Source organism: Dipteris shenzhenensis, chromosome 29 (assembly GCF_047967505.1).
Source record: "Dipteris shenzhenensis isolate YYH24624 ecotype China chromosome 29, Dip_SZ_1.0, whole genome shotgun sequence".
Lineage (NCBI taxonomy): Eukaryota > Viridiplantae > Streptophyta > Polypodiopsida > Gleicheniales > Dipteridaceae > Dipteris > Dipteris shenzhenensis.
The window spans coordinates 1597530-1612258 of record NC_141624.1 but is presented as its reverse complement, the minus strand read 5'-3'; the positions used below and the strand labels follow the sequence as shown (position 1 = coordinate 1612258).

The window sequence follows — 14729 nt, the reverse complement described above, 5'->3', positions numbered from 1 at the left end:
CTTGGAAGTCACTCATAGGCAGCTCCCTCCTACCAGATTCTGCTGTCTGCTGTTCACCCAACTTCTGGGGCTGTTTTGAGCTGAAATAGGCTCTTTCTGTTAGTTGGATTCTTATCCTCTCTTTCTACTCTATGCTACTGTCATTCTTACTGAGATTCTACAAGGTTGGATGCCCTGCCATTGGCCCGGAAGAGGATTGGGGCATTGGTTGTGATACTCTCTTTCTAGGGGGTGCAGTGGCAAGCCTTGGGCTCAGTAATGGCTCTGATCTACGTGGATGCATTGCTTGGCATGCTGTCAGGTTGTTCTACTTGTGTTATGCATGGCTATTGAAAGGAACCAAGAGAATAGCACTGGAAGTTGATCACTGGCACAGCCACAGGTTGGCATTGTACTGCATTGCACCTGCGGCGGGTGAGCTCTTGAAAGAGGATGTAAGCCCATGAAGCAGGGCACTTACCCTTGTGAAGGATAGAGAGAGTAGTCCTAAACTCTATGTTGGTGAATGGTGCATCAAGTGAGACTATCATATCTCAAGTCACCAACATAGGTAAGTGCTGCCAAATAACAACTCGAGCATTCATCTGGCCTGTGTGTTAGGATCTGTTGTAAGAAGGGAGGCATAGAAATCTGTGGCTACCTACAAGACGGCATCTAGATGTGTTTGTAAAACTTTGTCTGAGTCAACAAGCTGTGAAACAATCTCCTTAGTATGTCTGGGGCTAAGAGTAGAGAAGAACTGCTTGTTGACCCTTACCTCCCGTCTGAGTCCAAAATGACTCTCTGGCATGAAAGGCATACTCTGCTCTTTGATCTAATAATGACTGCTGCTGCTAAGTCCTTGCTGTAGCAAAGCGCTCCTGAACCCAAGCATATATAGGCTCAATGGCTTGCTCCATAGGAGAAAGCTCCTTTACATGAACATGCGAAGGGACACGAGCAACCTCGTCAGCACAAGGAACTAGAACATGAATATCTCCTGTCTGTAAGGGAGGCTCCGTGGCGCCTGAAAGATCATAGTGGTAGAGAGAGAAGCTAACACTAGGAATGGAAAGGAAAGATAACAAGCATAATGGAAATGAAATGGAAAGCAATGGACAAGTACTCACATGATACCAAAGAGCTTGATGTTGACTGATGTCATAGACAATAGACAAGTACAACACTATATAGTGTGACACTAGACTCTAGAAAGCCATAGTATATATGGGATAACTCCCAATATGACACGTGGCATGTCTAGGACTCACTAGACTATAAAACACATCTAGAACACTCATTTTAGACTCACTTTGGCTTCATATTCCAACACCCCTCCATGAAGGCAAGGTGAGAAACTACTGAAATGGAACCAAGAACAGAACGTGACAATGACGGTCTAAGGTGAGGGACTATTGGAATGGAACCAAGAACAGAACGGTCATCAAACTGTGCACCCTATGTATCTCAGAGGCTAAAGTGTGAACGTGTTCAGAGGTTGATCCAAGCACTCTCATGGATTGAGACTCAACATGCTCAGAGGCTCACGTTATAGCATGGCTACATGACCAGCTCATAGGTCTAGGAATACACCAACATCCTGGAACTCGGCCAGGCCTGATAACGAGACCTATCAAAGCCAATACATGGCTCCCACAATACATCCCCCTCTAAACCTATCAAAGCCAATACATGGCTCCCACAGTACATCTCCCCTTGGCTTCATAATAGGACATGTTAGGAAGCCACACACCAAAATAGGAAAACCAATAGATCTTTTTAGGAGGACTATCCAAGGCAGAGAACCTTTAGACTCAATGAAAACCAAACACTCAATACATATCATTTAGGGGGACTACCCAGGGCAGAGGACCCCAAAATACATCAAGCGTGTAGTAATAAATAAAAATATCTCTTTGTGAAAGAGATGTCCTCCAAGTAGCTAATGCACATGTGTGCACATCCCTGCAAGTCGATGACGACGTCGATGAAGCGCTAGGCTGGAATGCCCCAAAATATGTGTTGGTGAAGTCCATGGGTAGCTACATGGAGCAATTACATGATGACTTTCAAAAGGAGAATCACCAATGTCGAAGTAGAAGCCTCAGGTACCACGACCAAGCGGAAAGTCAATCAATGTGAAGTACCTTAGGCACCAATGAAATAAGCAATGTTGAAGAAGTCACTTGTTGATGTAGAGTGGTCTACATCAAGCTTGATGTAATGCACTAATCAGAGAGATCACTGTAGTAGAGTGTGTCGGACTAGTATCGAAAAACTCACATTTAGCTCGCGAAGTCTTCACCAAAGTTTGGAGTAGTCACATGAAGGAGTCACCGCAATGTAATGTCAAAAGCTCATTGCTATGTGGGCAGCAGAGCTACGTGGAGCAGAATGGCGGGCAGAATACGGGCACCAACTTGCGGGCAGTAGCTCCAAGAGAATGTCGGGCAGAAGTTGCGAATTGCGGGCTGGAGCAGAGGTCAACGATGAAGAGGATGGATAGCTCCACGTTGAGCTGGTTGCATCATGCTTGGGCTGTCAAATCATTGAGCTCCAGAATAAAATTCGCGTGCAGAAACAAATTTCGTCACTTTTTGCAAGGGCTGTAACTTTTCACATAAAACTCGGATTGCAATGATGTAAAAACGAAATTTGTAGTACTCAAGGTCCTCTACAACTTTGCTGAAGACAAAAAGCTATGATTCTGCTCCTAGATCCGGATAGAAGTGTCACATCGTCCGCAGGTCACAGAAAGATGTAGCTGAAGGAAGGAGAAGAGAGGTGGCAGATCATGGCGTGGAGAAGAGAGCTCAAGGAAGGAGAGAAGAGGGCAGCCTTCCAATTAGGAGGAGGTAGAGTAGCTTCATTGGCCTCCATCACCTCAACCTCTTGGAAGGGAAAGGGAAAGGGAAAGGGAAAGGGAAAGAGAGAGCATGGCTAGGAACACGACTCTGATACCACATGAAAGATCATAGTGGTAAAGAGAGAAGCAAGCTAACACTAGGAATGGAAAGGAAAGATAACAAGCATAATGGAAATAAAATGGAAAGAAAATGAAAGCAATGGACAAGTACTCACATGATACCAAAGAGCTTGATGTTGACTGATGTCATAGACAATAGACAAGTACAACACTATATAGTGTGACACTAGACTCTAGAAAGCCATAGTGTATATGGGATAGCTCCCAATATGACACGTGGCATGTCTAGGACTCACTAGACTATAAAACACACCTAGAACACTCTTTTTTTTTTCCAAGAAAAAGACTTCTATTAAGTAAGAGAAAAAACCCGCGAGAGCAAGCTCAAAGCGGAATACATCATGAAATCATGAGAATAAATAAAAAACCCCCTCAGAGTGAGGTGGAAAGCAACCAAGGCTGAGGCTGAAAGTGCCACCTCAACCCTGTAGTAGTTTCAGAGAAGAAAGGAGAATCCTTCCATTCCCTGAAGAAAGAAGCCCTCCTAGTTGAGGCTGCACGGGAGTCCCCCTGCATATCCGTCCATACGGCCATCAAAGTATGTACGATGTTTGTCCAGATACTAGCCAATGTGTGCGAGGGATGAACCTGAGTACCCTCCAAAGCCTCTATGCATCTGGCTCTCCAGATATGCCAGGATGCTATGCTCGCTAGAATCTCCCAAGAAGTATCCACAGAGGCATGTATAGCTGTAAAAGGAAGGTGTGGTACCACATCCAACGAACAGGACTCAATCCGATGACGTTGAACCGAAATGGCCCGAGAGGAGTCAACTCCCTCATAGAAAACCTGAGGTCCTGTAAGAGAAAGCCAAGCCACCGAGCCCCATGTCATAAAAAATGGTGAATGGGCAAAGTGACTGAAAATCCTGGCTACCCCATCCAAATCATCCTCGCCTGTCTGCAATCCCATAAGCAATGCTGAATAGACTCCGAAGCATAAAGGCATCGAGGGCATGTAGGGTCCTGGACCTCCAAAGGTTCACTGCAATCCCTCCATGGATAGAAAGCCAAAAGAAGATAGTGATCTTTCTATTCCTGTGGGATTTCCAGAGTCTCCTCCAGAAGCATCTCTACTGATCCGCAGTAATACCAAAAGTCTCCCAATGAGGAACTCTGGAGGGTCTCCAATCTCTACTACTGAGCTGATATCTCCTGGCATTACTGACCGTGTAACGAAAGAAGGGGATGCTCTTCTCTCGATGCCCTGCGTCAATCCACTCCCTCTCTCCGGGGTCCCACTGCAAATACCTGATGGGAACTCCCCCATAGAGCCAGAGCCTCCAAGACCCGGTGGAGAGTAGCCGAGGGTCTGGGTCTAGGAACCAGAATCTGATCCCTGCATCAAAAGGCCTTCAACCTTCATAGGCTGAAAAGCAGACTCAAGCAAGATGTCCTCTGTGGACCTGAGAAATCTGCCACCATCCTGGACACTAAAAACCAAAGCATCCTCCTGTGCATCTCGAAAGGCCAAAACCTGAAGCGGAACCCCGCCTCTCGAAAAAGTACCTGCCCAAGTGGAGGAAGTGAGTGGCATATCATCTGTGTCTACCCAAACCTCTGGAAGGGCTGCCTCAATCTGCAAGATCCTCCCTGCACTCCCTCTGAGATGTCCTGTCAACCTTAATTTGGTCTCCTCTGGAAGCCTGCGGAAAGCTTTCTAAGACCCCATAGAAGATGCAGGTCCCCTCTCCCACGTGGACCACTGCATGTAGAGTGAGGCACCCAGTGGTCTGCCATGATCATCTAAAATACTGTCATTCCACATGATGGGTTGCCTATCAATCTCTTCCCGAGAGGAAGGAGGAATCCTCTGAAGAGTGCTTTTGAAACTGGCCCAAGCTTTCAGAATGGCAACCATGAGAGGGGACGAAGGTGACCTGAGGTGTGCTGTGGTGAAGATCTATCTAACACTGCTCATCCAGTCTTCTCCTGAAGAAGGTGTGCACCTCTGTATGCTGCTGATAAGAAAGTCCTTCCACGGTTCCTGCCCTGGCATAAGTCCCCGCACCACCATCTTGCAAAGTAAAGCTCTGCACTGTAAATCTGGATCAATAATATTCAGACCCCCTTCCTGTGTAGGGAGGATGAGGGTCTCCCAAGCCACCCTGGCTAAGGCATCTGCTATGCCATCAAGCCCACTCCAGAGAAAGTTTCTTATTGGTCTTCTGAGCTGAATAATGCAGTCCCTACAACGGCACCAACATGAACGAACAAGCCAGGCTGTGGCCAAGAGGACCTGGTTGACCACCACAACTCTAGAGGCAAGATCCAGCTTGGATAAGCTCCAAAAAAGAAGCTTCCTTCTGATGCTCTCCAAAACGGGAGCAAACTGCTGCGTGGTAGAAATATCCAAGCCGACCTGGCAGCCCAAATACCTGATAGGCACACCCCTCTGAACCCAAGTGAATCCTATGTCAAGCCCCCAAACTGGAGTGTCCTCATCACTGATCCAAAAGCCATTGGATTTATGCCAATTTATCTGCGCCCCTGCCGCCAAGCAAAATAAATCCAATGCTGTCCTGAAAGAAGTGAGCGTCTGTGGAGTGGCATCCAAGTAAACTGCTGTGTCATCAGCCAACTCACTGTCAAGTAGCTCCTCTTCCCTTCTGATGGGAAGTCTCAGCCCAAAGATGTCAGCTTGAGATCTAACATAGATACTCATAGCTTCGGCCACGAACAAAAAAAGGAAAGGAGCAAGGGGGCATCCTTGACGGACTGATCTCGAAATCTGAAATCTCTCACCCCTTACCCCACCAATAAGTACCTGGCTGTGGGCTGATCTGTACAAAGAGGAAACACCTCTGATCCAAGCATGAGTAAAGCCAAAGCGTAGAAGGGTGCCCTCCAAAAAACCCCAATCTACTCTGTCATAAGCTTTTTCAAAATCCAAAAGTAGAATGGCAAGATTCTGGCCACTCTGCATGGCCCACTCTGAAGCTTCCCAGAAAGAAAAAATGTTATAAAAAATGCTTCTGCCATGCACAAATCCCGTCTGAGTGTCATGAATGAGATCAGGGAGAAGTGGCTGCAATCGGAGGCTGATAGCCTTGGCCAGAATCTTGTAACAAGTCCCCAGAAGTGTGATAGGCCTCCACTGGGACACTAAATTTCTGCTACCTCCTTTTGGGATAAGGTGGATGAGACCCTCTGTAAGCGACCCAGGCATCTCGCCAGAGTCCCAAATGGCCTGCAGGGCTGAAGTAATATAGTCTCCAATCATATCCCAAAATGCAATGAAAAAAGACGGGGTGAGGCCATCTGAACCTGGGCACTTGCCCTTGTGAAGGGCTGAAAGTGCAGTCCTGAACTCTGTGTTGGTGAAAGGTGCGTCGAGTAGAACATGCATACCCGGATTCACCAACACAGGGATGCTCTGCCAAATAGCCTGTCTAGCATCCTCTCTATCGTGTGTCTCAGGATCAGCAGTAAGAAGGGTGGCATAGAAATCTGAAGCTATGCGTAAGACATCATCAGGCTCTGTCTGTAAAACCCCATGTGAGTCAATAAGCTGGGATACACTCTCTCTACTATGTCTAGGGCCAAGAGTAGAGAAAAAGTGTTTATTGACTCTACCACCCATCTGAATCCAGAAGGACTCCCGTGCATGAAAGGCATACTCTGCTCTCTGATCAAGCAATAACTGCAGATGAGCCCTTGCTGCAACAAGGCGCTCCTGAATCCAAGCATCTGAAGGCCGTTTCTGCTCTTCCCTCTGCAAAGCTACCAACTGTTGGCGAACACCAATCTCACGTCTGAGAATATCTCGTCTCCTGGTACAAGCAATTGAGCGGTAGAAGTCGCTAATACCAGAAAGGGCAGCGGCTACATGTGATGGATATGGCTGCCTACCCTGGACATGAGCAAACCATATCTGCAGGGCTGCCTCTGTAAGGTCCTCCTCTGTGTAAAAGGCATCTGGAATCCTGATGCTGGCAGACCGGCCTCTCAAGTGAGGTTCTGAGATAGCCAGCACAACAGGGAAGTGATCTGAAGTGGAAACCCCAGCAGCAATGCATACCGATCCACCTCTGTCTAGTGCCCAGTCATCTACATAGAATCTGTCAATGCGTGCATGAATAGGCATCTGTTGCCTCCTGTTCGACCAAGAGAACAGGAGGGACTGTGGCTGAATAAGAAAGGCATCATCACACCAAGTATCTCTGCCACAGAAGTGAAAAAGGAAGGCATCCCAAGCTGCTCTCTCCAAAGAGTGAAGTCTGCCTTCTCTACCCCCTTTTTTGTCTGACGGTAACTCGACCATGTTAAAGTCACCTCCAATCACCCATGAATCCACAATGGGGGCCCAGGAGAGCAAAGTCTTCCACATAAGGACACGTTCCCCTCTAATGTTGGAGGCATACAGGTTAAGGAAACCAACCTTACGCCCTCCAATCAAAAGAATAATCCACTGAGCTCTAGAGGGAATAATGACTCCGTGCCCAACAACTAAGGGGAGAACCGACTGCGAAACTGAAATAGAAGTGCCCCGCCTGGTGCCCAAGGCAGGCGACCAAAAAGTATGTCCAGAAAGCAACTTGCCTGACTTGGCACAATCTCTAGAATCCAGCTTGTGCTCTTGAATAAATAATATATCAATGGAACCCCCAGTAACACCTGGATGAAGCTGATCCTGGATCAGCTATCTACGGTGGCGATGTGGGACGCCACCTAGGCCCTGTATGTTCCAACTAATAATCCTCATCGACGGGAGGATGTAGAGTGGAACACCTTACCCGACCTAGTGGCGGAAACAAACCCCTCAACAGGGGAATACCTCCTGCTCGAGGAGGGAGGGATGGAACCAAGTGGTGGAAAATCAATAGGGGAAAGAATCCTGGCACCTGAAGAAGAAGCCCTGTCAACAGGAAACCCAATCACTAGCTCCCCAAAAGTAGCGGGCACAAACTCCTCCTCTGGGAAATCTGAACCCTCTGCCAAGGCTGAAAACGAGTTCCTGTGGAGCAAGCCAGACACCGGAGTGCAAATGATCCCTTGTGAGGGAAGAGGATCAATAGTGTAAGCTATCCCCTTCCCCCTATCCAAGGGAGAAAGTGAGGAATGCTCTCTATCCTGTGTCTGCCCAGCCGTGGAGACCTCTCCTGCCTCAAGAAGAGCATCTGGCACCGCTGGATCTAGGGAAGAAGCTGCAACCGGGGAGGAGGTCGAAGCTTCAGCGTCTCGGACTGTGCATGGTGAGACTGGAGGGACAGCTCGAGGTGAAGTAGAGTCCACTAAAGTACCCTCGTGAACTGAAGGAGGGATCTGCACACGTATTGGAACCCACTGGAGAGCATCGCGTGTTCCTGAGGTAGGAGGGGGTCGAGGAGCAGGTGAAGGACCTGTATCACCCCCCTGTCGAGGCCGAGGAGCAGGTGCTGAACCTGTACCATCACCAAACTGAGGAGGACCGCCATGCGAAGGTTGAGGAGCAGGTGCTGGACCTATACCACCCCTCTGTCGAGGCCGAGGAGCAGGTGCTGGACCTATACCAACCCCCTGTCCCCCCTGTCGAGGCCATGGGGCGGTAGCTGTACCAGAGGGCTTCTTGGGCCTTTTCTTCTTCCTGGGGCAATCCCTGGCAAAGTGTCCAGAGGTCTTGCAAATCCTGCACTGGTCCTGTCCACCTGAAATCTCTACTCTCTGGCGAAAAAAGGAACCATCCGGGCGCTGGATCATAACATGATCCATCTTGAGGTTAGGATCCTTGCAAAGGACCCTAACTCTAGGAACCCCATCAGCCTTGGTTGCCTCTGCTGCAGTCAATGGCAACCCAAGGAGGGGTGGGATCTCAGCAACTGCGCCAAAATGCTCCCCAATAATAGAAAGAAGTCGATGGTAAACCTGGGGAAGCCCGGGGAATCTGATGAAGAGCGAGAAGATTTTCTTATCTGCCTCCACTGGGTCGAAACCAATATGAAAGGCTTCAAAGAAGATCTTCCTGTGTCCCAGGTGTAAAAACTCAGCCTTGAGCACAGTGCTCGCAGCCTCTGGAGTGTCAAAAACAACCTGGAAAAAACCTCGTCCCAGAAGACGGACATCTAACAATCGTGGAGTGAGGTCTGGGGGGAGAGCCGCAAGCATTGAGTCTTTGGCTTGGGATCTGGAGGGATGAGACCCGAAGATGCGTGCTAGCAACATGGTAGAGCATTCAATCTCTACATCCTTCTTGAGCTGCTGCAACTCGTCTTTAGAAAAGGTAATAGTTTTCGCGGCCGGTGGAGGTGGAGTAGGATTGGCTGACGGAGTATCCATCGCCAATCGAGGTGAGGAGGCCGACTCTAACAAATTAAGGGCTCCTTCCGCTCCAAAAAAGCTGCGGGAGACTGAAAGGGAAAGGGGTAGGCTGAGAGGGAGGGAGGGGGCAGGCTAGGAATAGGAAAGGGAGAGGAAGGAGGAGCTGGAAGGGGGTGGGCAGGGAGGGGGAGGGCTGAGAGGGAGAGGAGAGGAAGGAGAGGGAGAGGTAGAGGAAGGAGAGGGAGAGGAAGGAGAGGGAGGGGCAGGGAGGGGGCGAGGTAGGCTGAGAGGGGGAGGAGAGGGAGCGGGGAGTGAAGGGAAGGGGGAGGAGAGGGAGAGGAGGGGGCGGGCTGAGGGGCAGAGAGGGGGCGGAGAGGCAGGGAGGGGGCGGGGGAGCAGGGGGCAGGCTGAGAGGCAGGGAGGGGGCGGGGGAGCAGCAGGCAGGGAGGGGGCGGAGAGGCAGGGAGGGGGCGGGGGAGCAGGGGGCAGGCTGAGAGGCAGGGAGAGGGCGGAGAGGCGGAGCAGGGGGCAGGCAAGGAGGGGGCGGAGCAGCAGGGAGGGGGCGAGGGCAAGGGAGAGAGGGAGAGACGGGCTGAGGGAGAGGGAGCAGCAAGGGAGCGGGGAGGAGCAGCAGCCTGTCCTAGCCAATTTTGGAACACTCATTTTAGACTCACTTTGGCTTCAAATTCCAATAGCGCTATCAGTAGCCTCCTGAGATGGAACTGGCTCAACACCTCTGACTGCACTTAACAGGGGACGAGTGGAACAGGACGTGCTGACGGTCCTGGTTGCATTGTAAATGAAAGTCTTCTCGTTGGGTTTTGACCCTGTGAAGGAGGATGGCCATACATTTTCACTCTTCCTCAGAGTCCCTGGCCTCCCTCATGTGTATCATCGACTCTTATCTTCCAATGGAGCGACTTTCAGGATGGTCACCGAGATTCCTCCCTCCCTAGGATGCCTTCTTCGGCAACAAAGGCAGTCAAGTCGGACGGGGTACCACGTGTTAAGGTCACTATCTCTGACCATAACATCACAGATGACCACATCATGCTCCAGCATCCAGATGACTCGTTCTTCAAGCAGAGAGTTGAAATGATTGGGAGACAAGATCAGTGTAGGATTTGCATGACCCCTCGGCACTTTGCCAAAGATTGCCCAAGGAAGAGAAAAAAGAAAAGGCCTAAAAGGTCCACGGGTGTAGCGCCTCATAGCACCACCTTGGCTGGACCTACTTCTCGATCCACTGCACATCCTACCACTTCTTGCGCTGCTGGACCTTCCACCTCTCGCCCAGGACCGTCAAGAAAATCCTCCTGGAGCTCAGTGCCAAAGGATTGGCCTGAAGCACTGTACCTGCTGCATCTGGGCAATCAGAAACAACGTGAAAGAAACCTCGACCAAGCAGACAAACATCTATGAGGTGCCCTGCGAGGTCTCCAGGTAAAGCGACGAGCATCCATTGTAACCTGGAAGGGTGGGACCCATGGATGCGAGCAAAGAGCGATGTCGAGATCTCCTGCTCTGTATCTTTTTGGAGCTGCTGCAACTCGTCTTTTGAGAATGTGATGGTTTTCGCGGCTGGTGGAAGCGGACAAGGATTGGCTGAAGGCAGAGCCATTGTCAATCGAGGTGGGAAGGCCGACACGAACACTATTGAGCTCCGTCCGACTAAAGAGCTGCTAGGATAGAGAAGAAGGTGAAGGCAAAGGGTGAGGTTGGGAAAAGAGTAGAGTGAGGAGGTGAAAAGAGGAGGAGAAGCTAGGAAGGGGGGAAGGAGAGGTGGAAAAAGGGGGGGGGAGGGCTGAGAGGAGAAGCTAGGGGAGGGGTTGAGGGAGGAGGGGAGGGGTGAGGCAAAGGCTGAGGGAGGAAGGGAGGGTGAGGCAAGGGGCGAGGGTGGGAAAGGAAGGCGCAGAAGAGGGTCTGAAGGGGCGGGAGAAGGAGCTAAGGGAGGCAGAGTTAGGGAGCGGGGGTAGGGGCTGAGAGAGGCGGGGGTAGGGGACAGGGGTAGGGGCTGAGGGGGTGGGGGTAGGGGGCAGGGATAGAGGGCGGGGGAAGGGGCTGAAGGGGCGGGGGTAGGGAGGCGAGGAGGGGGCTGAGGGAGGCGGGAGAGGGGAGGCAGGGAGGGGGCTGAGGGGAGGGAGGAGAGAGGGGCTGGGAGGGAGACAGGGAGAGGCTGAGTCGAGGAGCAGCAGCAACGATATAATTATGCAAGCGTTGTCTTTGATTGCATTGTCAGTCACTTTGGATTTCTATGTGGTAAATATCTTGGAAGCCCGTATTGACAGCACAGAGCTTAGAATTTGTTGAGGCGTCAAGCTGTCCACCCAATACGCTCAAAATATGACAAAGACGAGTCCCCATGCAAACGAGGGTTTGCGCTTCTTTTCTGGTGCCAACCTAGCTTGTCTTAGTCATTTGTATTCCCGCTTTAGTGGCCCCACCCCTTAGCTTTATTGTATCTGGTTTTTCTTCAGTCTCGTGGAGCCTTCCATCTTTAGAAGATGTCTTTCTTTCTCTCTGTTTTTCTTTACCAGCCCACTCGCCCTCATATTTTCACACTCTACCCTCCCCTCCTGCTGCACAGCCCATTCTGGTGACTCCCCCATCCCCTTTTGTTTCCACCAGTCTTTCCCGAGTCTCTACATTTCAGGAGCCTCTACACTCCTCGCTACGATTTGCAGTCCTTCCCTTCTTGGGTTTTTCGCTAGACTCCTCCTTTTTACATGGCACCGAGGGGCATTAAGTGTAAATGCCAACCTTGTGTGGTTTTTCCTCATGCAGAGGCAGAGTTTCCTCAGCTCATGTGGCTGTCTCTGAAGTTTCAGGACCAGGTTGAGACCCAGATTATAGGCTTGCATCTTTTCTTCCGGTGGGTGATTGAAGCATGTAGTTAGCTGATTTTGATAGCATCCCCTTTCCCTACTGTCAAAGCACTTTGTATTTGTCACATGCACCCCTACAGTTGGGTGCAATGTGACACAATGGCTACATCGACTAGTGCATAATAGTTCCCTAATAGGAGATTTGTCGGATGCTGTGACCCCTTTGTGAGCCTTTGTCCCCAAGGACAGTCAGGCACAAGCTACGTAAGTCAGTCTCTAAGCCTTAGGTCAAGTCAGATAGTTAGTCTTGTTCACTGGTACCCCCACTGGAGAACAATAGGTTAGTGTTTCCATCTTAGGGTTTAGTTAAGTCTAGGTCATAGCCTAGGTTAGGAGCGCTAGAGGGCCCCCCAAAGGTTGACCAGGAAGACCCAGGGCAAGCAGAAAAGGCAGCTTGCAAAGGCTGCCCAAAAAGTCCCGTGGGAAATGAGCCAAGGGGGCTATTTATAGGCTGGAAACTCAGCCAACCAGCCTGTAAATCAGCCGACTCAGTCGTCTGTTTACAGCTTGCTGGTTGGCCCAGCCAGCCCTATAAATAGAGCCCTTGGCTGCCCTTTTTCCTCATTCAGAAGCCCTCCAATCTTCATGCACTTCCTTAGCCATCCTTCAGTCCTCGGAGCAGCCTTTGTGCCTTCCATCTGCTGGCCCTGATCAGCCTCAGTTCCTTGGCCATCAGTCAGCCATCCGTGGGAGAAGTACATGCAGCCCTTCAGCAGGGTGTTGGACCAGCAAACGGAGTAAGGTTTGGGTAACTGTTTCAGCAGCTCTTTTCAGTTATATTTACAGTTTTGCACAGCTCACTTCTCAGCTCTATATTTCAGTCATCTCTCAGCTCTCTTTAGAATCGATTGCTCCCAGCTTTCACTCTCTCAACCCTGCATCCCGGTGGATAGCACAAGCCTCTTCCTTGCCTTGCAGAAGTGCCCTACATTGTCAATGTGGACAGCATCAAGGTTTCAGTATTGGTCAGCGTTGCCTCTCAGGTCTTTGGGTCTGCAATACGTGTGCACAATGTATTCTTTAGAAGCGCATTTCCGTGCTCTCTCGTCGAAGAGTGTTATTTGTATCTCTCAGTTCTTCAAGTATAAAGCAAATTCTCCCCGAGGGATCCTCAGTGGGTACAAGGACCCAATCGGTTGTCCACTCCATTCTCTCTCTACCTTTATCTACTTTCTCTCTCTATGGTGCATAACGCTAATTCCTTGCTAAAGGTTTAAAGATGGTCTTGCTGTGATTACACAATTTGATTACTGTTACATGTTACAGTATTGATTTCATGGTTGATTACCACAAACTTATAGATCAGTTCCACTACTTTGGGAAGAAGATGTACTTCAATGCCACTTTGGTTGACTTTGATGAGTGGCTTGCTTAACCGACTCACAGGGCAGGCAAAGAGCCTCTTGAACCTCTTGATGCAGATTAGGAGCCACCTAGAGATCCTAACATGTATATTGTCTCGGTTGCAAGAATCACATTTGAGAATCACTGGCTTGGAAAGGGAATTCTTAACATCATATTGATGGACAACTCTTGCAAGCCATGGCGAGTTGCATGTTGCCATTGACTCCATGGACACGATCAGCTTGGAATAGACTAGAGAACCTAGTTGCTGGTGAGGCAAGCAAAGAATAAAAGACAACTTACCCAAAAGAAGACAATGGCAAACCAATGTTTGTGCAAGGTCACGTCGAGGTGCATGCAGGTTGTGGGCATTTGCAAAGCAGGGGCAAGTTGCAAGAACTTTTTCCAAGATTTGATGCCATTGGGCAGGAGGTGTGAAAATTTGAAATTCGTGGGGGTAGCAAAATTTTGGTCATCGCTTTTCCCCCCTCCGACAATACACGTCATCAAAATTAGATATCCCAAACAAGTGCAATGTGGCAAGAAAATATATAATCATATAATGTTGTGTCATGCCAGACCATTTGAAGGAATGCAGTCTTAAAGAGATTTGGCTTTCCTTTGCCTCTCAATTCCCTGATATAATTGTATAATTTTGTGTCATATAATGCAGTGGGAAGCACATTGAGGTACCATTAGAGAGAAACCTATGGAGAAAGCAGTAAGAGGGGAATATGTATAGAAAGAAAAGAGAAAACAAAAAAAACATCGTGAGAGTGAAAGAAGCTAGAATAGGATGAGTGTGGAGAAAGGGAGAAACAATCTTATGAGAGATAATTCAGGTGCTGAACATTAAAGAAACTAATGGAAAAATACTTAAAAACAAGAGGGATCAAGAGAAAACAAGAAAAATAAAAACCAAAGGCTCTTGAATGGCTTGAGGGAGGAGGGTGGTGAAGAAAACATGTGGACAGAGGAAAGGAGTGGAAAAGGTGAGGTGATTGTTCATATCCCTAGAAATTCTGTAGGCAGCAGTGAGGTTGAGGGAAAAGAACACAGAACAATTGTCAAAAGAAACATAGATGGAATTGGAAGGCTTCAAGGAGGGGCATAGGCATTTGCAAGACGGAGGAAGGATGACCTTTTAGGAAGTGGAGAATAGGAGTGGAAAACTTAGTGGGGAGGGGATAGAAAGGAGCTGGAGGGGGTTGAGGAAATTGCAAAGAGGGACGATAAGGTTGCAAGAAGGGGGAAAATGGGGTGACAGGATCATAGACGTCAAAAGAGAGGCATGGCAAA

General features: G+C 49.3%; 1 protein-coding gene across 4 annotated transcripts in view; it reads left to right on the top strand.

The window, feature by feature from the left end:
• The window catches only part of LOC147882294 (uncharacterized), a 95386-nt gene that overhangs the window by 26329 nt on the left and 54328 nt on the right, over window positions 1-14729 (top strand). The gene's annotated exons all lie outside the window — the stretch shown is intronic.